The 22,574-nt window shown below is 42.4% G+C and overlaps 1 protein-coding gene across 6 annotated transcripts in view; it reads left to right on the plus strand.

The window, feature by feature from the left end:
* The first annotated feature begins 1,538 nt into the window (after positions 1-1,538).
* Positions 1,539-22,574, plus strand: part of SMAD1 (SMAD family member 1) — a 53,231-nt gene continuing 32,195 nt past the window's right edge. For 3 of the 6 annotated variants that reach the window (XR_011337319.1, XR_011337318.1, XM_069855314.1), the window contains exon 1: positions 21,250-21,636. The gene's annotated coding sequence lies outside the window, so the exon portion shown is untranslated. Of the gene's footprint in view, positions 1,595-1,735; positions 1,824-21,249; positions 21,637-21,736; positions 21,966-22,574 lie in introns of those variants that run through there. The other 3 variants (XM_069855315.1, XM_069855316.1, XM_069855319.1) reach the window with 3 other exon arrangements.

Raw genomic sequence — 22,574 nt, forward strand, 5'->3', positions numbered from 1 at the left:
GCTATACTTGTGTTGTAGCGTGCCACTTAACAATGTAATATGATTTCCCTGTTTGCAATGTATGCAGTGTTTATCAGGCAAAGAAATGGATGAATTTCAGATTATGAAGTAAGAAAGCAATGCCGATGGCTTCACAGCCATAAGCCTGGGTTTTTCTACCACTCCTTCTGTGGAACATGCCATTCTAGTCCTGTATCTTCAGACTCGTAATGCACCTGGGTGGGCAGGTGGGTAAGTCCAGGACTACTGTTCATACGGCAAAACTCTCAGCACCTTAACTTCTCTGTGCCTCAGTTTTGTTGAGTTTTAAAATGAAGTTAATGCCATACCCAGGACTTCATAGGGACAGGAAAATTTACTGGCATAAGTAGAGATAATTACATCAGTATAGGTGTATCATCATAATGTTTTGCCATGCAGAAATGCCTCGTGCTTCTTACTTCATATCTCCTTTCAGGAAGGATGACTGGGTAAAAGCGAAAGTCCTTGTTGAAGAATCAGTTTCAGCCTAACCCTACTCATGCTGCGCTCATCGGAGTCCCGTAATGATTCCTGGAAACCCAGCAGGTAGAGAGAGACTCACCATCCCTCAAGCAGGCTGCTAGATCCACTTCCCAGCGGATGCCTGCAGATGCAAACACAGCTCAGATTCATTTCAGGAGAGCCGTAGGGGCGAGGCTTCGTTACTGTTTATCTGATTGCACAGGGAACCTTGTAATAGGTGAGCCTAAATAGGTTTACTCTGAATTGTTGGTTGTTTAGCCTGGAGAAGAGGAGGCTGAGGGGAGACCTCATTGCTCTCTACAACTACCTGAAAGGAGGTTGTGGAGAGGAGGGAGCTGGCCTCTTTTCCCAAGTGATGGGGGACAGGACAAGGGGGAATGGCCTCAAGCTCCACCAGGGGAGGTTTAGGCTGGACATTAGGAAAAAATTTTTCATGGAAAGGGTCATTGGGCACTGGCAGAGGCTGCCCAGGGAGGTGTTTGAGTCACCTTCCCTGGAGGTGTTTAAGGCACGGGTGGACGAGGCGCTGAGGGTCATGGTTTAGTGATTGATGGGAATGGTTGGACTCGATGATCCGGTGGGTCTTTTCCAGCCTAGTGATTCTGTGATTCTATGAAATTAGGAGTGACTGCAGCAGTCCCTACGGCCGGGATGAGGTTCCGCGTGTGCGGCACCTGGGGACAAAGGGTGGTCTGTTATCGGGAGGTATCGCAGCAATTACTTCAAAATTAAGAATAAGACCGAGTCAGGCGGCCAATCGCTTGCAAGCGGGAGGCGGGATGAACTCCGGTTCAATCCCAGCGCCGCAGGAATGAACTCGAATTGCAAATCTCGCCGCGTACTCCGAGCTTTCCTTAAAGCCCCGGCGACCGGAGCGTCTCGGCCGCTCTCCAGCGGGTAAAGCAGCGCTTTTCAAACCTCCCCCGGCCCCCGCAGCCTCCCAGCAAACGTGGCCGAGCCCTTGGGGCTGAGACACCGGGAAAGGGGGAGGAAGGAGAGGAGGAGGAGGAGGAGAAGAATAAAACCTCCGGGAGCGGGCGCAGCGCTCCTAGCGGGGCCGGGAGTTTGGAGAGGATCCCTTGCCGGGTCGGTGTGTGTGTGAGTGTGTGTGTGAGTGTGTGTTGGAGCGTGTGTCGGTGAGCAGCGCTGGCAGCGGGGCGAGCGGCGGCTGGGCGGCTCCGACTCGCTGACGCCGCCGAGACCGGATCGATCCAGGCGCGGGGGCTCGGGCTCGGGTCGTTCCCCCTACCCCACCCCCCGCCCCGCACCTCCTCCTCCTCCTCCTCATTCTCCTCCTCCTCCTCGCCGCCCGGCACCCGGTAACAACTTTGCATCCCCTCGCTTCTCCGCGCCGCGCCGGCTCCTCCTGGCTCCCCTTCCAGCTCCCTCGGGGGGTCCCCGGGGGGCTCAGATGCTTCCCCATCCCCCCCACCCCCCATCCCGGCGGGCTTAAGTCTCTTTTTCCCAGGGGTCTCGGCTCCCCTTTTCCCCTCTGGGGGAGGGGTCAGCTGCTTTTTCCCCCAGGGAGGGTCAGGTCCCCTTTTCCCGGGGGTCTCAGCTGCTTTCTCCCCCTGGGGTCTCCTCTCTCCTTCTCCCGGGGGCCTCAGCTACTTCCCCCCCCCCAACCTCTGGATGCTCAGCTCTCCTTATCCTGGGGTCTCATTTCTCCTTTTCCTGCGGAGGCTCAGCTGCTTTTTTCTCCCCTGGGCTCTCGTCTCTCCTTTTCCTGGGGGGGCTCAGCTGCTTTCTCCCCCTGGGGGTCTCGTCTCTCCTTGTCCTGGGGGCCTCGGCTCCCCTTTTTCCCCCTGGGGTCTCCTCTCTTCTTTTCCCGGGGGGCTCAGCTGCTTTTCCCCCCCGGTCGCTCAGCTCTCCTTGTCCTGAGGGGTTTCGGCTCCCCTTTTCCCTGGGTGCGGGGGGCCAGTCCTGCTTTGCTCTCTCCTTCCCAGCATGATGGCTTCCCTGCGGCAGCCCCGGGGACACTCAGGGCTGCTTCCCTGCCGGCCTCTTCCCTCCCCTCCAAGTTTGTGGGTAGGTGCCGGCTCGGAGAGCCCTTCCCTCCGCCCCCAGCCCTGTCCCGGTCCCGATCCCCTCTCGGAGCCCGCTCGACCCCGGGCAAATCCCTCTTTTATTTTTTTTTTGGTTTGTTTTTTTTTTTTTTGCTTGGGGGGAAAGCCTCTCGCCTCCTCCCTCGGCCCATCCCTCTCCCTGTCCGGTTAGCGTGTGTGTTTTTTCTCCCCTTCCTTTCTTCCTGCAGCCCCTTCCCCTCCTTTTTTTTTTTAGTGACAAATCTCTGCCTGGGGGTCAAGGAAAGTTCACGTAATTTTTTTTTCTCCTCTTATTAGAACGTTTGGATGCATGAGATCTTTCTCCCCCCCCTCCTAGATACGATTTCTTCATATACTACAGCCAAATAATCTTATCCCGAATATAGATCTTTAAAGCTTATTAAAATTTACTGGTGTGGAAATATTCAGTCATGCATTCGAAAGGATCTGGGCCAAATCCTGATTTTTTTTTTTTCTTTTTATAAACTGAATTCAGTGGGAGTTCTGCCTGAGGAAGGGTTGATGGGCTTGTTCTTTTGTTAGTAGATCAAACTGAAGAAGATATGTGTTCTGACCTTATAGATTGCTTTTACAGTATATGAATAATCAGAGGGTCGTCTGAAAAATAATTACAATTTTGGTGTATTTCAAGGGAAAAAAAATGACGCTCCCTGCATATAAAAAAGGTAACAGCTTTAGTTGCGAAAGGAGAGGTATTGTCAGATCCAGGTGGGGAGGGAGAGAAGTAGATGTGTATTTCAGATACAAGCAAATGGAAAATATCATTGTGCGAAACATGTCAGCGTTTAATGGATGTCAGCAGTTAAAGATACCGCATCTTGAAGCTAACATGCTGAGGGAAAAGCTCTATTTCGAACATATCGCAGCCGATTGTGTGTAAAAGAGGTTTGAACTGAGAAGTTAAAAGAGAAAACTTTGTTTAAGTTTTATCCCTTGAATATGTGTGTTTTTAAGCAGCACTCAAGAATAAGACTGAAAGCTGAAGCTGGCCCAGCCCCTGGAGAGCACTTCTTTTTGCAGGCGTGTGTCTGTAATTCTGCTGGTCTTGGCGGGGCTGTCTGTCTGCACCTTGTCCTGTCAAACAATAGGAACAAATAATGTGAGGGAACCCGGGGTGTTAACACTGACTTATTTTTTTCTTTTACTTGTCAGTGATTGCTCTGCCGAATTATGGGATAAGAGTTTGTTAGTTGTGACTGATTAATACTCATTTCATTTTTCCCTTTGGATTGGAGAGTGGTGCTATGAAGCTTTTTAGAGGTTCTCATTGGATTTTAGTGCAAGTTTTGAGTGCTTGCTTGTTTACTGGGACTGGAAGAGCATCAGCATGAAAATGAATGGTATCTAGTGCTTCTTGAAGTTCCTGCTCTGGTCTTCGGGGTGAAATCTTGTAGTTTACTTCAGGCTGTAAACAGGCACTTCAGAGAAATTTGGGTGATCCAGAAGGCTTCCACAGCTACAAGACAGGATCAGTTCAAGGCATGATCAGGTTACCCTAAGGGTAGGGATTTGTCCTTGCTTCGGTTTTGAGCCCATCGACTATTTGGTATGTAATCAAATACATTTTTTCCTACTCTGTCCTGTTCAACTTGCCTTTTTGTGTACCCTTGAAGATGTGATGATCCGATACATTTGAGAAAAGTGACTGAGTAAACAAATGGATCTTTCTGTATAAATATTAACTACCAAATCCAGTGTTTGAAAGCTGATGAGTTTAGTGTTTGCTTTTCCTCTGTAGTTTGGACACTAAGCAAAGAGTTGAACATAAAGAAAAGCAATACAAAGGTTAGTGAAAGTATTGCTTGTGTTTCTGAATACTGGGAAATTATTCAGTTTAAATGATGGATTTCTTTGCTCATTATAAAGATTTAAACTTTAAAAATGAAGGGTTTGCATGTTACATATAGCCAGTGTTTGCTTTATGAAGCCCAAATTGTGTGCGTAAAATAAAAGCTTATTTGAGTAGTCTTACAAGCCTAATGGAGGCATCATCTCAGCTTTATAAATAATGTAAGTTGTGTATAATGTGGAGTCCCCAGAGACTGCAGAGAAAGCATCATTACCAGCCTTTTCAACCTGCTGGAGATCTTAAATTGATTTACAGCACTGAACTGGTGCAAAATGATACATCAGGATGACACGGGGTCAACCTGTAAAAGTCTATGATGTGAGCCCGTTAGCTCAGTCATCATAATTAAACCATAGTATAAAGGCGGCAAAGCAAGTGTCCGTGACATGTCCTATTGTGCTTCAGATATGGGTGGTTTAAGAATCAAATAAAAGCACCATGTTTATTATTTAAGTTATGCAGAGAGTAGTTGAAATTAAAGTTTGTGGTCCTGTGTCAAGAATAAATGCTGAACTAATTTAGGTTGACTCAACCTTTTTCGTGCAGTCATTAGCAAGTGAAATATATGAAGGCATGTGCAGCTTGGAGGTGTGTCTGGGGGAAGTGATTGGGAGTGGTTATCTCTGAATTTTATATATCTTTTCTCAAGCCTCAAAATGAGCTAGACTTCACCTGCAGACTGTGCTGTTGGATATCAAAGGGGCAAAAAGGCAAACAAGCTAATGGTTTGGTGTGGGGTTTTTTTTTTCCTGGTATTTTTATCCTACTAAAGTTTGCAATTGCCTGTTGCAGCGTTCCTGCAGATTTGAGTTCTTGAATAAGACAGGGCATCTTAGTCATATCTTGAAATATATGACCAAACTAATTTTAGAACAAAGACTGTAATTTTGTATATGCGTTGGCATAGGTTGCTCTGCTCTTCTTAGTGAAGGCAACTGTGCCTTCAGATTCATGTTTCTGCACTAAATAGCTTAGAAAGTAGCATGCCACAAATAGTAAAACATTTATTATGTATTAAACAACTTAGGTCTTGCTGTTTCTGCTGATAAAATCACTATGAAGTGTTCTGGGAAATCCCTGCTGAAACTCCTTTTTATTCCTTCTACTCCTCAGTGTGTTGCTTGGTGATTTGGAGGCTTTGCATGTATTAGTGGTTAAACCAACCTCATACCTGGATTGGTGTGAACTCTGCACTGCATCTCCTGAGTTTCTCTGAGGCAAGAAAGAAATATCTATTATTTATAGTTACAAATATAACTAAAAAAATAATTTTGAGGGATACAAGTTAAGCCGAGGAAAATAGTTGGTCACTAGTGGTGAGAGATCCGTTAGTCTCCAGGTTCAATTCCTTCTCAACAGAATGGACTTTAGCTAGATGCTTTCTGAGTGGCAGATAAAAAAATTAAAGCTCTTTTTGAGGTGCAGTGTCTTATAAAATGTGGATATGGAGCTGTCGTGTTGTTCAATGCATATGAATAAATGAAACTACCTTATTGAAGAGAGAGCCATAAAATCTGTGAAAACGAAAATCAGGTTTCACAAATTGCTTTATGGTTAGTGAGGTGATTGCACTATTTTTTATTATTACTTCTGGTTTGGATTTTAATTAGACATTTGCCCAGTTTTGCTTTCAGAGTGGGGAAAGGTCTGTCCTGCTGATAAGAACTTTACTTGTTTCCCTCTAGTATCGGCAGACTGTTATTCTTCCACAAGGCTTTTTTTCTGGGTATAGCCGCATCTCAAAAAAATGAATGCATACAAGTCTTAAGGAAGATGATATGCAGTTCCTAGAAGTTGTCAAGTTTACTGAAAAATTGAGTTTAAAACATAACCACCAAATTGACAAGTGTGGCTTGAAATGTGGGTAACTTCAAGGGTCATCTACACAGGCATTTGCACTTCTCTAGCGCTTTTGTATGAGCTAAGGTGGAGTAACTTTAGAATGACTGACAGGATTTTTAAGTTAGAATAGTGTTTTACACTTAAGATGGGAAAGAAGTTACTTGAAATTGATGCTTTTTAATTTGTAAGAGTTATATCTCTGCAGGCTGTTGTGCAACTGTTCCCATTAGAATGTCACTGTTCTTCAAAATTCAGAAACATCAGGGAAGATGTTAGGTTGGGCCCTTTTGTGAAGGGCTTAGCAGAGGATGCATTCAGGGGTGAGGAGGAGGATGCTTTTGGCTGCTAATGACTGCCACAAAGATCTCTATTCTCCTCCTCAGAGAAATGTTAATTTGCATTAGAGAAGCTTTTCGGTTTTGTGTGTATTTGGATTGGGGCATCTTTGTTTTTAACAGGATAGAGAAGCCAAACATTTTGTAAAATAAACAGGCTAATTTCAAGGAATGTAAAGCATTTTTCAGCACGAACTCAGATCTTGGAGGATCTCTTCCTGCTTCAGTTTTATGCCTGCGTGTGTTGGCTTTGGAGGTGCGTATTAGTTGAACAGGAACAAAAATGGAGCACATTACTTCTGATTAGACTGGGTGAGGTCAAGTGTTCAGTGCACGTAAGGCTGAACTCTGCTGACTTGTGTAGGTGGGTCCATTTTTATGTTGTTTTGTGAAGGAGGGAGGATGTGTATCAGGTGCTGTGGCACTGGAATTGCTATGGGGGAAGTGTTGCACAGCTGTGTGACCACTGTACTGTCCCCAGTAGTGCCACTTGGTGTGACATGTTTGCAGGGTTGAGCCATCATTAAGTTAGGAAGGGTTTTCTATGAGTATGGATTCCTTTCCTTGGCTGTATTCTTGTTGCAAGTGCTGTATCTTGGCAGATGGTGTAAAAGCTGACTTTATATGAAGAATTGAAGCCTTTTTTTTTTTCTTCACTGTAGACTTGCCAGTGCAGGGAACTTGACCAATACAGCTCTTCCAGGCACTTGCACAATTCACTCATCCTAACTAAGCTCTGTAATTGTTGTGGAAAATATATCACTTTAATTCAAGTGTGGGGTATCCACTTGAGGGAGTGATAATGGAATAGATGTCACCAGTCTTTGTCATTTTGCTCTTCCCTCACCCTTTCCCTGACACGCGCAGGTGAAGTCTGGAGTGCAAGGAGGGAAACTAATTAATTTTAAACTTGCCTTTATATAAGTCATTATATTTAGGCACTGTTCAAAGCCGTTATCATTCAAAGGCAGCTATTATGTTGATTTGGCATGTAAGCAAATCATTAATGTGGTTCACCAGTGATTTCTGAAGCGTTTTTTCATATTTCTGTGCTTGTGAAGGGAATGCTCTTCTCAATATGGCAGCAGATGACACTGTCTGAATAAATCAGTATAGACAGTCAAAATTATAGCACCTAATGGTAGTCAGAAGTATTTAACTTGCAAGTTTTTGTCCACATCAAAGCAATCTATATGGAGTATCAATCCAATATTGGGTAACTTGGAAAGAAGACACCCATTAAAAATGTATTACAGTGCTAAAGTGATTATAGACAGAATTGTGAGGGTTTTCACTATCTCCTTGCTTCTGTCCCCAGCACAGGTGTAAGAATCGCATCTGCACACCAGCTTCAACCGATGGACCTACTTTATGTACTCACAAATGGGGTTAGAGGGGAAAATGTATCATCTAAAAACAGATTTTGTGTGTGAGTAGAAGTTGGGTTTCAGGATTTACAGTGTTAGAGTTACCTCTACAGAGGTTGCCAGACTGATGTTTGAAAACTTGTCTAGCTAGATGAAAGGAAAGAAAGCATGTGTGCACTTAGAACTGACACTTGACGCTTATGTAATAGCCTAAAAAGTTTTTATGAATGCAGAGAAACCTTTATGTTCAGATTGCTTGGGGCATGCAGTGACTACAGCTGATCATACTTTTGCTTGCTTCTGTTCCTCACTGTATTCAATATTGGGAATTGGTATCTCATTCTTCTGTGTTTACTTGAAAGTTATTTACTGGTGATATTTTTCTTAAATTATTTCAGGCTTCTGATTTCAAGCATTTTAAGGCATTGGCAATATTAGCAGCATTCTCTCCGGTGTAGCGTGATGAAACTGGGGCTTGAGCTCTTAACGATACTCCGTTCTTACGCTGGTGTATATATAGGGTTATTCACACTTGACAGGTATGCTGTGTGTGCTTGGGCACATAGGAACGCCTACATTAACATTCGTTGCTGTTGAAAGTTAAATTATTTGGATCAGATAAAGGCAGACTAAACCTATATATAGTTGAGAAGGGCCTGTAAACTTATCAAGGTGTGTGCATGTAATAACTATTTATATATAAATACTTAAATGCTTCTTAAATGCTTAAAAGCATGAAATCAATTTTGGTTAAAGATGAAGTGAATAACTGGAGAATCATGTTGCAACAAATTGTGGCTTCCACTGAAATGTGTTTCTGAGGGCGATAGGAGGAGGAAACATCTGCTGTTTGGTCAGATGCTGTTAATGAACTGCATATTTGACTTTATTCTACTGATACATTTCACCTTTGTGTCTGTTAGGTTTCATTTGGATATCGATGTGGGAGGAATTGATGCAATGTCCTTGCTGTCTTGCACTCCTCTTATTAGTAACAACTTCTGTTCAGTTGACATGTTGAGTGACAAAATATGTGACTTGTAATGAGCTGTATTTCCTAAGGCAGTGCAAGAGGGTTCCCAAAAATTTTCTCTGAGACAAATGTAGAAGCGTGTGAGAGAGTTGGGAGGTGGCATAGAACTAACTGACATCTCCTGCTGTTTCACTTGATGGATTAATTCTCTGTGGTGTCTCTGTAAATTATAAAGCTGAACAATGGCGAAAGTGCACAGGTTGGGGTTTTTTGTTGTTTTTTTAACTTTTTGTCCTGCTTTTACGTCCGTTCCTCCCAATATGTTGCAAACCAAACACTACTGGCGTTTTGTAGGACAAAATTGTTGCTCGCTGTTGGCCAGTTTTCTTTGTTCCAAGGGTTTCTGCGCTCTGTGGTATAAACCAAGAAAGCTGCTTTCACGTTAGGCCACTGGTACCCGCTTAGGAGTGCAGGTTCTGCTCTCAAGTCCTGAAAAGCTACTAGAACTGCCTCGTCAATGAATCAGATCTGTTTGATGAAAGGTCTGTCTCTTGATATCTAAATGCTCCATTGTGAAATTTGATGCATTTTTACCACTGTTGTGGTTTCCTGACCGAAATCTACTTTGGGGAAGGCAGTTTTTGTTTGGTTTTATTTTAACCTAGGTAGGACTTTCTCTCTTCAGGTTCATACAACCACAAGTTGTCTTGTTGGTTTTTTGGGTTTTTTTTCTGTTGACCTTACTCAATGTATACTAAAGTAAGTCCATCCATCTTGGCTTTGCAAGACAAACAGTAGGTGAACATGACGAGGGTTAGTCATGGTTGCTTAAGCTATCCAGTGCTATAGTGATTAGCATGGTATGAGAACCTCTGTACATCAGATTTTTTCAGTAGCCCACAAGCAGTGAAAAAAGGGGTTGGAAAAGTGGCTTCTCACCAGGGCTGTGTGTGAAGGAAGGTGACACTGATGAGGACAAATGACTTGCATTTTAATGGAACGGAGCCATACATGAAGCCAAACTTCAAGAGTACAAGCAGTGAAGGAAGGGTGAGTGAGGCAACTTGGAAAATTTGCAGAGGGATTATTTCTCGTAGTGTTTTTCTTTGCTTTGCTTTCCCTGATTTGTATTTGAAATTTTTAAAGAAGTATACTAACATCACAGGCCGTTTTAAATAGGACTTGAAGTGGTCAAAATCAGGGGAACAGTGGTCTGGCTAAGATTTTCATCATAGTTTCTTATGAGAGTCTGTTCCTTGTAGAATTCTGGATAAATCTGCCCTCTGTTGAAATGTATGTTTTTTTTATTAATATTACTGAATCTCTTGAGTTTGTTACTTTAAAAAAAGCAGTTCTCTCGGGACTCTGCTTATGCATAGCTAGTAGTGCTTGGTCCCTACTGCTACCTCCTAGCACTTGATGTAATTTTGTGTTTGTGCTGAGGCAAGCAGAGTTCTATCCAGGTTTCCTGAACTAATTGATCTACTGATGTGGACCAAAATCTTCTTTTCAAATGATTAGCAGGTGGTTGTTTTGAGAACTTTACATCACAGGATGGTTGAGATTGGAAGGGACTTCTGGAGGTCATCTGGTCCAACCCCTTTCTCAAGCAGGACCACCTAGACTGCCCAGAACCATCTCCAGACAGCTTCTTTTTTTTCCAGTTGTATGAAAACAGCATTATTGTTTTGTTACAGCAATGATGAAAGTACATTTGAAATTTACCTACACTTTCTTATAGACCTGACAACATGTAGGTGATGGCTTCGGGGGTTGTTAAATGCATAATGTGATTACACTGGTTTAACTTCAAATGTGTAGTTATTAAGGAATCTCAAACAAATCTAAAGTGTGTGTTTCCCTACACTGGGAGGGAAGAGGGGGATGAGGGAGAAAAAGATTCAACTTGTGTAGCTTTACTGAGGTCTTACCATGCATCTCCAACGTTCAGGACTGCAGTTTCATCTCCCTCCATGCAGTCTCTTGGTCTTTTATCTTTTTATCAGACATTTCTGCCTTTTTATCACTGAGGACAGGGATAGATGGTTAAGACAGACATTTGTCCCTGTTAAATGCAGTGACAAAGTATACTATTTTGAAAAATGTTAATTTTGACCTTGCTGGATTTCTTGGAAAACTTGGCTTACATATAGGTTGCTGTCTTGGCTATTATGTTTTCCTGTTTTACATATTTGCCTACTGTTGGAATACTTAATAACAGGCCTTTTATTATCCATGCTAGCTAGTATCAGTGTCAAGTACTTCCACTTGGACGTAGTAGCTAAACAAAAACTCTTTGTCTGTATTAACTTAAAAACTTAAGATAATGTAGTTACAGTTTCTGTAATGTGTTATATTAGATTTCATCTGGAAAATCTTATATAAATATTCTCAGTTTATAACTCAATTGTGTATGGTATTTTGGGGCAGATGGATATGAAATCCTTGTTTTTTTTCTGAAAGAAAACTGCTGTCTAGTTACCTGGAGCAGAAGATGGGTAGCAGAGGGGATTGAAGTGCTTGCTAAAACATTCAGTTATTCAAAACCGGCTAGGGCAGAGCTCATTGCTCTGGGGATGAGATGAGGTTCTACAAATCTACTGAAGTACTCGCCTCTAGCAGTGAGCTAATCTTTGTCCTGGGTATAATTTGAAATTAGGAGGATGGGACCTCTGCAAGATGGAGAGAACTCATTAACAGTCTGGCTCCTCTCAACCCCAGCTGCAGATTTCTTCACAGGTGCTGGTTGGGCAAGTCTCCTGCTCATCCTACTCTGAGCTGATCCAGCTGTTCTGCAGAACAGTTTTTGTTGTTGGCTTTGCCATGTTAGGAAGGTGAATTGGCTGACAGTGTGTAAGCACAGAGGAAGTGATGTTGGAGTACCAAAGCTGGCACAAGGGAGTAAAGGAAAACCTTTTCTCTTTGGGTGGGAGCAAGCTGCTAGAGCTGCTCATCTGCTTGTGGACCTCTAGCAGCTGGCCCAAGGCAGCTGCTGGAGGTAGCCAGTTGCAAACTGTACTGTAGTCCTCCCAGATGAAGGCTCCCTTAACGTATTTGCCGAGGAAAGGTCTACATTACAGGTCTTTTTTCCCAGATGCTTATGTTGGTGATTAGCATGGTGAAGTTAGACTGCCAAGTAACGTCAATCACAAAGCCCCAGTGTAGTTATGTTGGCAGTAAAACAACAATGATTAATGATACAGCATATTTTACAGGGGGTTAGGGAGGACTGGATGGGAAAGGATACTTAAACAAGCTTTTCTGGTCAAGAACACTTAAATAAGCTTTTCTGTTCAAGTGCTGTTTTGCTTGTATAAACTGCAAACTATATTAGAAATGCTTTTCTAGTTTAATGCAGCTGTAAGAGCAGAGCATGTTCTAATGCATGTTCTGTATGAGACAGGACAAATGTTTTTCCTCATGGGGAAAGGAATGTCCTACAAGCTTATCTTCCTTTCTTCTTTAGAGGATGAAATAACTTGAAGCAACTAGCAGACCAGGTACATTTAGCAGCATTATCAAGAAATTAGAGAAAAGGTAAATATTAAATCCATTAAAAACTCTCCTGTAAAAGCAGGCTGGTGTTACCAGAAGTTGCTGCCAGTGAAGGCAGTTAGGGCACCTGAAGCTAATAGGTGTGGGAAACCAAATGCACTGCTTGTAGTTTTCCTGGGTTCTGCACCATTGCTGATGTCGCTGTGAAATTTTTGACTTTAGGTCCACTTTTCCTAGAAGAAATTTGGAAAGCACTTGTTTTAATGGTATATGGTAAGTGTGCTTAAAACCCCTTTTTTTGTGTTACTGCTAGGTATTTAACATCTTCAAGCATTGTGTCATAGTAATAGATTTCTTAACTTAAAGAAATTAGACTATCTACAAGTTTTAAATATAAACTTTAGGTATTTTCCCTAGTGGCAGTGCTGGAGTGAGGTTCTCACTGAATTCCCTTGTTAGCTTTCTGCTGTGTCAAGGAAATATCCAGCCCCTGTATTTTATTTTTCTTCTGTCTTGCCTACAGGCCTCTGCAATTTTGTTCTGTGCGGAAAGCATCACCTAAAATAACTGGCATAAAAACTCCAGGGCTATTTACTACAGTTTACTGGGTAACTGTTCCCTTTGTCCTTGCCCCCCTTATTTGATCAGCTGTGACTCTTGCTCATGGTAAAACTCGATGCATCTCTTGCGGTTTTTGAACTGGGAGCAGTTGAGAACTGGGAATGCTGGTGGCAGGCTGCTTTGGCTGAAGTTTCATATTGCTGAATAAAGGCAGGTTTCCATCACACCTTCACCTAGCTTCTTGCCTGCCCTGACTTAGGACACAAGGGCTCAACCTTCAAGGCCAGCCAGCAGTCAGGGTCCTTAGAGCCTGAAGACTTGTTATCATGAGAATCAAGGAGTACTGGTTTCAGCCCCAGGATTAAAGGCTTCTAGACTGCCAGCTTAAAGACAAGGAGTCTGAAATCTTTGTGCACTCTTTTTGTGTGCTGGCTTTCAGCCTAGAAGTAAGTAGTCTTGGAAAGCTTCAAGTCCTGGAAGCTCATCCTTGCAGTCTTACTTTGTGATGTATTTGGGGCTTGGAGTCCTTCTGTCCTCCATGCTAGGACAGCTAGGACTGTTTTGTACAGTAGCAGGCAGCAGTGGAAAATTTAGGAAGCTTTCTGGCTTTTTTAGCTAGCCTGCTGCCGACCCAGCAGAGCATGTGGTGTCTGGGAAATACTGTGTTTTGGTGTCTCAGTGGTGAGGCTGCAGTACTGCAACTTTGTAAAACCTCACTTTTGAAACTTTAAATTGGTCTTAGAAAATTATGGTGGAATGAATAAAAAGTTGCCTTAATATCCTGTGCAGAATCATATTGGCTGTGTTAATAAAAAAGCGATTGCAGATAAGGAAAGGGTACTGAGTAATTATTTGAGGCTTGATGTCTCTTCCAAAATCATAAAAACCTTACAAATAACCAGAGTATCAGATAAATAGATCACAGCCATTTACTCATTTTAAAACTTCCATATTCCCAGGAGGCAACGTAGGAGGATATCTTTCACTTCCTTTCAAGCTATGTGATTCCCAAGTGCTTCATGAACTATCGATTCCTATCTGTGGGTTGAAGCCTTTGTACAAAACCCTCCAAAGCCTTGATCTCAGGAATACGAGAAAACAGTTTGATGTGAGATTCTGCAGATGTTCTGGCACAGGGCTGTGACAGTGGCTTTTAACTCATCCCATGGGTTTTTTGGATCTCTCTGGCTCCTCGGATATAGGCGCATCCTAGTTGTGTGCTTTTAGAAGGGGAAAGGTGTGCCTGTGACTTCTGTTCTGTGCTCAGCTGTTAGGAGCCGTAGTTAGGAGGCGCTTCTGTTGGCTGCAACAAATGGTAGTGCTGGCACGTGCCCTAGTCTCAGCCCCAATGCCTTGGCCCTCTGGCCCCTCGCAGTGGTCTTTGGTTCTTGCTCATGGCAGGCTGCCCCTGCCCAAGTGGCTAATTGTCCTCTTGTCTGTAGCATGGAAGTGTTGCCTGGAGTAATGGCACATTCTCTCACTCAGCTGTCTTGATGGCTACTTGCCAGCAACAGTTTTATGCTGGTGATCACTTCTCTGGCTATCTTTCTCTAATACTTGCCTCTCAATTAGTAGCTTTCAAGAGTTTTATTCTCTGCTTCTTACCAGAAGAAGCTAAGGCTCGGCATGAGGAAGCAGCTTGCCCAAGGGAAATGGGAGTTGTGTCTCCTGAGTAGCAACCCAAGACTCTTCGTCACAGTGCTCCTTTGGCTGATGAGGTTTTACAGGCTTAGGTATGGCAGGGAAAAATTGCACTGACAGCAAATTTATTCACAGTCAGTAGACTTCTTTGGGTTAAAATGCTCCTGAGAACAGAGCTTTTGGTCTTCATTGGTGAGCTGACTGTTGACTGGAAGGCTGTTGGCCTCCAACCATAATAACGTGTGATATCTGTTTTGCTTCAAGAGTGCCTGCCAGTTCAGGGGAAAACTAGTGCTCCTAATGCCTGGTCTTCAGCTGAACCAAGAATTGTTCCTTTGGTTCTGAAGAATAATTATCTGGATGAAAACATCCGTAAAAGTAAGATACCATTTAAATGCCTTCATAGTTGTGTGTCAAAATTTATTCTTCCACAAGTACAGTTTTTAATATTGGTGGAATTGTACCCTGTTCTAGGGTTACATTGTGGTGTAGCTGAAGGCGGTTCAAGTTTTGCTTAGGCAAGCTCAGACTTGTACCTCACATGCCAGTAAAGGCCTTGATCAACCTAGATCTGTGTTTGCTGGTATGTTTTAAACACAAACCCAGAGCTTTCTTGACCTGGTCTAGGGAAGATTGCTGTAAATTTGTGTTTGCCTGTAAGTCGTAATCTTTATAAAGAGTCACATTTTCTTGTGCGTAAGCTGAAAGGGCATCTCTAAACACTGATCTTGACTCACTCCATTTGTAAAGGGTCTGGTGAGTACAGGTGGCTCGACAAATATCAAGATCCTGTCAGGGAATTTCTCCTGTGATGTGGTAGCTGAGCTGCTGCTCACTGTCCTGGGGACCAGGAGGACTGGGTTTTGTGTATTTGAAGTCCACTCCTGGTTGTCAGAAGGCCACTAACGTCTTGCTGTAATTAAATGATGTTTCATTGGATGGTGGAAATCTGGCACATCTTGATGTTTGTTTCTGGGTTGTATAAACTTGGCTTGGAAAGCTGTATCAGTTCTAAACACTTTCTCTGTCCAGGATGGTAGTTGTGAATTGCAAGACGCCTCACATAGTTTAACATAGATCTTTTGCTCTGCCTTCTAACATTTTAAGGACATGATGAAGATGCAGTCTTTTAAAGGTCACTTAAAGGCAAAAAAAAACCTCCTTAGTTTTTGCAAATAAGGTAGAAATGAGGAAAGCTAGAGGAATCCTTTTAAAAAGTGTGCATCCCATGAAATTAATTTTAAATATCTTCAGTATTGGCAAACTGAAGTGTCTATTCTTATTTTAAGCATATGAATGGTGGGTGATTTATTTATTTTCATGACATTCCTTTCTTTTGGATTAATTATCATTAGTTTATTCTGCTTTGCTGAGGCTTGACCTAATAGCACTTTTACTAGCGAATAAGTAATTTTTCTTCCTCAGTTTTTGTTGTCTCGTGCTTTGGTGAAACATTCTGCTTTAAAGCTGAGGATCTTGAGCCATAATTTAACATCTTTACTTAATCTCTGATAAATGAGGTCTGGGTCACAGTCTTTAGAAGTGGTTTAATGCAGCTGATGTAACTGTACTGGTGCATGCTCTTGGTAAAATGAATCACTTGTAGGAGCAGTGGCTTGCATAAGCTGAGCTTAAGGGGTGTGCGTGTAGTGGGGTTCCCTAATAATATAATAATGAGTGCTGCTCTGTCTGGGGCTGACAAGCCCCTTTCTATTATAAATCCATGCAGTCTCTGCTAGGCTGTGCTGTTCTGTGAAGACAAAACACATCTTGAATTTTATGAGCTTTACTCAAAAATTTTGATGGCTGAGTGGCGATGGACATTTTTCTTTTATTTTTTAAAGGTTTTCCTGTATGCCGCAGATGGAGGTTTTAACTATGTTTTTGAGGGTTTTTTTAAATCCCTGAAAGTGACATGTGAGTAAATTTTCCCCATCTCACCTGTGGAGGAAGTTTCTCCCGCCCTGTGCTGATGAATTGGAGGGAAATGCTTTTTTCAGTTGATAAAAAGGAATAAAATTCTGTGCCCTTCCCAAAGGAGGAATTCAACAATTGGACAAGTGGCCTGGGACCATGTGCTGGTTTGTAAAAGGATATAGTTTGTAAAGATGTTTCCTTTGATGCCTGTGATGAATATGGATGTGTTTCCGTTGGAGAGGGTTTTGATTAAATTATGCAATTAAAGCTGACCAGACAGATCTAAATATAGGAAGAGGTTTCAGTTATCCTGCCTTTGTGTGTATTAACACACCCACACAGATGGGTGTTTGTTATTGTTGTAAACAACACCTGTTTTCTAAAGACAGTTCAAAAAGTCAGGAAAGGGAATGGTCTTTGTGGAAAAAAGGGAGTTATACAGAAGTTTTATGATGAAAGGGGAAAAAACTCCATGTTTTCCACAGCTTTTTGACCTTTTAGAAAAGGACTTCCAGCTTACTTTAGCAGCTGGACTAGTCATGGCATCTTTGTGAACATGCAGTATCTACAAAGCCATGTAGCCAGTGCTCTGAACTGGTCTCTAGGTTGTTCTGTGTTTTTTGGAACTTGGCCCATGTCTTCTAACAATGCCGACAGAGCTTCTTGTGCACCCCTGTGCTCCTAGGATGCGGTGGACAATGTGTGGAGTTTAAATACCCCACAGAACAAGTGAAGTGCATAAACCTGCCCCAAAGATGCACAATGAAATACCCACTGTGATGGCTGGTAATTAGTTCTGCCTTGATCACTGTTTGGTTATTTTTTCTCATTTGAATATTTTGGCTTAATTTGAGAACTTATTTAAGAGCCCTTCAGCTCGGAGTGAGTGTGAAAATTGTCTCCTCCTTCAAAGTATTTAGAAAAGAAGGCACCTCATGAATAGTATTCTGGCGAGTTTTGTGTTTCACAGCATTGTATTCGTCTTATAGGTTATTTTAGTGAAGTGCTTCATTTTGTAATCCCAGCTGTGCCTGAGTTTTGTCTGAATCATCAAGTTACAGTTCCTTCCTGACTTCAGTTAAAATATTAAATTGTGGTTTTTAGAGGTAGTCTGTGATAGCGCATCCGATTCAGTCTAAATGCTTGCTGACACCAGAAGGCATTTGTCCACACCTGGAGGTACGTTTTGACGTGTCTTACTTGCACTAGCCCAGGTGTGCACCAGGCTGATCCAGCTTCCTGACAAAGTAAACTGACAAACTTGGGTGTTAGGTTTGGTGGGGGTTTTTTTGTAGTCTTGGAAAGTCAGATCAGCATGGCGTGGGGAGCAGCAGGCGTTGAAGGAAGAGCTGGCAGTTTGTGACTTTGTGGAGTCTTACGTGCATTTGAATGAGGAATGAGTAAATTCAGCAGTGCAAGCTAGAATCATAGAATGGTTTGGCTTGGAAGAGACCTTAAAGATCATCCAGTTCCAACCCCCCTGCCATGGGCAGGGACACCTCCTACCAGACCAGGCTGCTCAAGGACCCATCCAACCTGGCCTTGAACACCTCCAGGGATGGGGCAGCCACAGCTTCTCTGGGCAACCTGTGCCAGTGCCTCACCACCTTCATCGTAAAGAATTTCTTCCTAATATCTAGTCTAAATCTTCCCTCTTCCAATTTAAAGCCATTCCCCCTCATCCTATCCCTACACTCCCTTGTAAGAAGCCCCTCCTCAGCTTTCTTGTAGACTCCCTTCAGGAACTGGGAGGCTGCTATGAGGTCTCCCTGGAGCCTTCTCCAGGCTGAATAGCCCCAGCTCTCTCAGCCTGTTGTCATAGCAGAGGTGCTCCAGCCCTCTGACTGTTTCTCAACTCTGTTGAAAACCGCATGATTTGAGGATCTGGTTATCATTTAAGAGGCTGTTTGTGTTATTGTTTCTTGTAAACAGGGAAGAACGTTATTAAAGGTGTAGGTAAGAATCTGTAAGATGTGTTGTTCAAATTCTTTTTCCAGAGTGCAACTTTTAATCTGTCAAAACAGTTGTGATGGCACACAACTTAATCAGGATAGATTTTGATGATGCATCTCTGTTAAAACTGGGGAAGAACCATTGCTGTATTCTTTTTTCACAATTATGTATTTGCTTACGAAGACCTTTATGCCATTTTAGTTGGATTGCAACACAGGATTCAGTGTCTAATGTCTATGGAAATGGGGTATTTTCTACGGAGAAGCAACAGTTAAGTTACCGTAAGTCTTAAATATCTAGTAAATTTTATTTGAGAAGGCAAAGTACAAACCCAGAAAACCTCTAAGAATTTGCTATTGTTTTATTCTTGTAATCCTGATAACCGAGACTTCAAGGGCAAAGGTCAGTGCCTTGTCTGCAAGAAGCTGAGTGGGTCAGCGGGTGGAGGAAAAGCTGCAGTTCATTGTAGAAACTGGCCGAACGCTGTGTTCTTGGTTTGAACTGTGGTGAGTGTTGGGAAGGAGCTGGCAGATATTGATAGTATCAGGTTCTTTCTTCATGCTCTGGAGTAACTGAGCAGTGTGGGGTTTATTATTTGGGTCGCTGTTGTCCTCCTTCCCACCATCGGTAAAGCAGACATTGGCCTTACTGTCTCATTTTGAGCAAGTGGTCAACATGTTCCTTGGTCCTCAGGTCCACTCAGAACTCATGGGTTTGATTTGGATTATCAAATAAGTTAGAAGGTGTGCAAGTCCTCCTAAAGGCAAATATTACTGCCCTGTTGGGATCAGCTAGATATTTCTTAAAAGAATCTGCATGGGCTGCCGTTAGAGTTTACTGGGGTGCAGTCAGTACCCACTCTCTGTGACATGCTTGCTCTCCTACAGTTGGCTGAGCTAAAGGGTGGAGGTATGTATCTAAAAGGATTTGCTTTGTAAGCTGAACAGTGATGTATGAGAGGGATCCTTGGATGGATCCCTCAGCCAGATAGCTTGAGCAGTGATCCCAAAGGAAGTTTCACAGACCAGGTGGTTTGGTCAAGATCCAAACCAGACCAGGTGGTTTGGTCAAGATCCAAACCAGACCAGGCGGGAAGTATCCTTCTTGCCCTTGCTGGGCCTAAGCAAGGGAGTCTGATGCAGTGTCAGGAACAAAGCTACCTACTCCTTTTGAGTATGTTGAAGTATTTCCAACACCAGTGTGATGCTCTTCCCTTCAACAATACTGTATCTATTGGAAATTAACATAGGATTGCATATTTAATTGCTTTCTTGAATTCTTTCTACCGTGCCAAGAAGACAAAGAGTTTGGGGTTTTTCTTTTTTTGTCTTCTTTCTCATTCTCAGAAATACAAGGGAAGCCAAGTCAGGTTCTGTATAAGCTCTCTAATGAGTTCCACAGCACTTTGAATATGAAACTTGCTTTCTTTTTTTGCATGTTTACTGTAATGCCACCGAGGCTTCTAATGGGTTTCCATGCATTTTTTTTCAAGATGAGCGAGATCTGATCTTCAACTGTAAGAAGCTGCAAAGAAAGAACTCTTTGATTAAAACCTGAGTAATTCAGCAGAAGACTCTGGACTTTGTTTCACAAGTCACGCAGCTTGAAGGAAGGAATTGAAACTTTTTGCTGCTTGCTCCAAGAACAGGGAGCCAGAGGAAGTTAGCGCACAATCTGTTGTAACACTTTCTAGCGTTACAGCTGCTTAGGCTGCATGCTTTTTAGTAATACATGGAAATAGTTCTTGCAACAGTAAAGTGACAGCTCCCTAGCTTCAATGCCAAAATCTGATCTTTTTTCTTTTTATAAAATAGTTCTAAGTACTGTAGTGAGTACACGAGTTGCAGAAACGATGTGTCTTTCAGAGGCAGTAAATTACAAAATATTTTTAAGAAGGAAGTTAAAATCTTTCTGTTATTTCTTTGTATTGTCAATAGTTAGATGCTGGGAGGAAGTACGTTGAATAAAATAATATAAATCGAATTTAAAAAATGTAAAAAAACTTGACAGTTTTCTCTATTAACAATTATGTAGATTCTCTTCATTGTGGTTCCTGTCCTTTTTGTGTCTAACTGTGCTAAGCATGTATTAAAAAAAATTAATAGGATCCCTTTTGCATGCATCATTGAGCCTGTAATACAAATAATGAAATTAGGAGAAGAATTAGAGCTGCTTCTTGTTTGCCTGAAACGGGCTGGGAGTTGTTTCACTTCCCCGTCCCCCCTTTCCCGGGAGAGGATCAACTAATTGTCCTAACCCTACCCTTTCTCCACCCATCAAAAACGGTCATTTATGCAAAGTGGACCCGTTTCCTATGGCATCTCCTGTGGGAATTTGAAAATGGTCTCCTTGAATATTTTACTGTCTCCTTAGTGTTGCTGACAGAGTAACTATCTCTTCTTTGAGGGCTAGAGAAATAGATCTTTACTCTTGGGCATTTTTTCTAAATATGTTAATTTAAATACAAGGCTGGCTAAACAGCTGAATATATACACATACACACATATGTGTGTATATATATATAATGCTCAGTCTTTTTTAGCAGGCTTTTCACAAGCTGTATGCAGGTTCATATGTTAGTCCAATGATTATACAAGAGAAGCAGCAGTGAAGGAAGACAAATAAAGCAGCATTAGGATTTAAAAGAAGTTTGTTGTTTCCGACTCATTCATCGGCAGATAGAATGTATAATAAAAAGCGTGTGGGTTTTGATGTGTAAAGAGTGGCTGATAAGTGGGTAGCAACTCAGTTTCCGTTATACTGATTCTAGGCTGCTTTTTGGAGAGTATCCTTGTTGGCTGAAGTCTCTGTTTCACCCCTACCTTGTGAATAAATGTTACCCGTCAAAGGCTGGTGGTCACCCAGCTATTGGAAATACTAACTCCCACTCTCCTAGAAGGGCACGTGTATTCAGGGAAGAAAGAGGCAGACTGTGTCATCTGCTGACTGGCAGTTTAATCTTTATTTTGCACTTCCAGCTGATAAGACTACTTTGTGCAAAAGTAATACAGGAAATGATGCACTGCAAAAACCAAGAGTGGCAGAAAGGGAAACGGAATGTACTGGCAAGGGCTCAGCCCTGCAGACGCACTCGCTGCTTCTTGGAAACGAAAAACTCCACCTACACTGCCTGGTTGGTTGGTTTGTTTGGGTTTTTTTTAAGCTTAATGCTGGTATTGGAACTTAGTGTGAATAGTATACAGCAGCCTGTGGGTTTTCTTCCCCTTTATCCTGTGGCTTGTTTAGGGCTTGGAGTGTGTTTAGAGTTTATTTGAGCAGGCAAGACTTCAACAGCCACCCCTGGGCTGGAGGCTGGTGGCTGTGCTGAGCTGCTTTACTTCCAAGCAGATCTACAAGTCCTGTGCCTAACCCTACTTGCCCTCCTTCCAGCGTATTTCTTGCCACAGTTGTTGCTACAGAGATGCTGGCTATTAGGATAATACCTTTGATTGTGATGACAAAGTATGTTTTGGAGTGTATGACTATGTGAGTGGGATGTGTCTGTTGCAGGATTTGATGCAAAGTCTTTGGAAAACCTGTCCTTATGGTCTGACCGCTTGGGGCTGCGTCTCACTGTTGTCTTAGTCTTTGCAGAGCTTTTGTTTGCTAGCTCACGTTAGGGTTGTATTTTCAGGCACTCTTATAAACATACAGACTTAATACATTGATAGGATTTTTTTTTCTTTAGCACAGCAGGTAGTTTGGTGGAAATGGGTCAGGCTTAGGGAGAAGAACTTTACTATCAAGGTTGAAAGAAGTTGGTGTCGAGATTCACATTTTGTACTTTCTTTTTTTATTAGAATTCTGAAGTCTTTTAAGTATTTTGAATTTGACTCAGATGGATGTGAAGTGGAATGCTTGACTGATTACGTGCTAACATACCACTGGTACTTGTAATTTGTGTGTGAAACTTGTATCTGTTGTTTGAAAGATACTTAGAATATTGATTGAGATACATACTATATATAGGTTGAAAATAACTCTGTTATTTACAAACACATCTGAAATGCATGCACTGGGGTTCTGGTTATACAGTTCTTAAATTAGCACAGCATTTTAATAGAACACTTT

This window comes from Phaenicophaeus curvirostris, chromosome 4 (assembly GCF_032191515.1).
Source record: "Phaenicophaeus curvirostris isolate KB17595 chromosome 4, BPBGC_Pcur_1.0, whole genome shotgun sequence".
Lineage (NCBI taxonomy): Eukaryota > Metazoa > Chordata > Aves > Cuculiformes > Cuculidae > Phaenicophaeus > Phaenicophaeus curvirostris.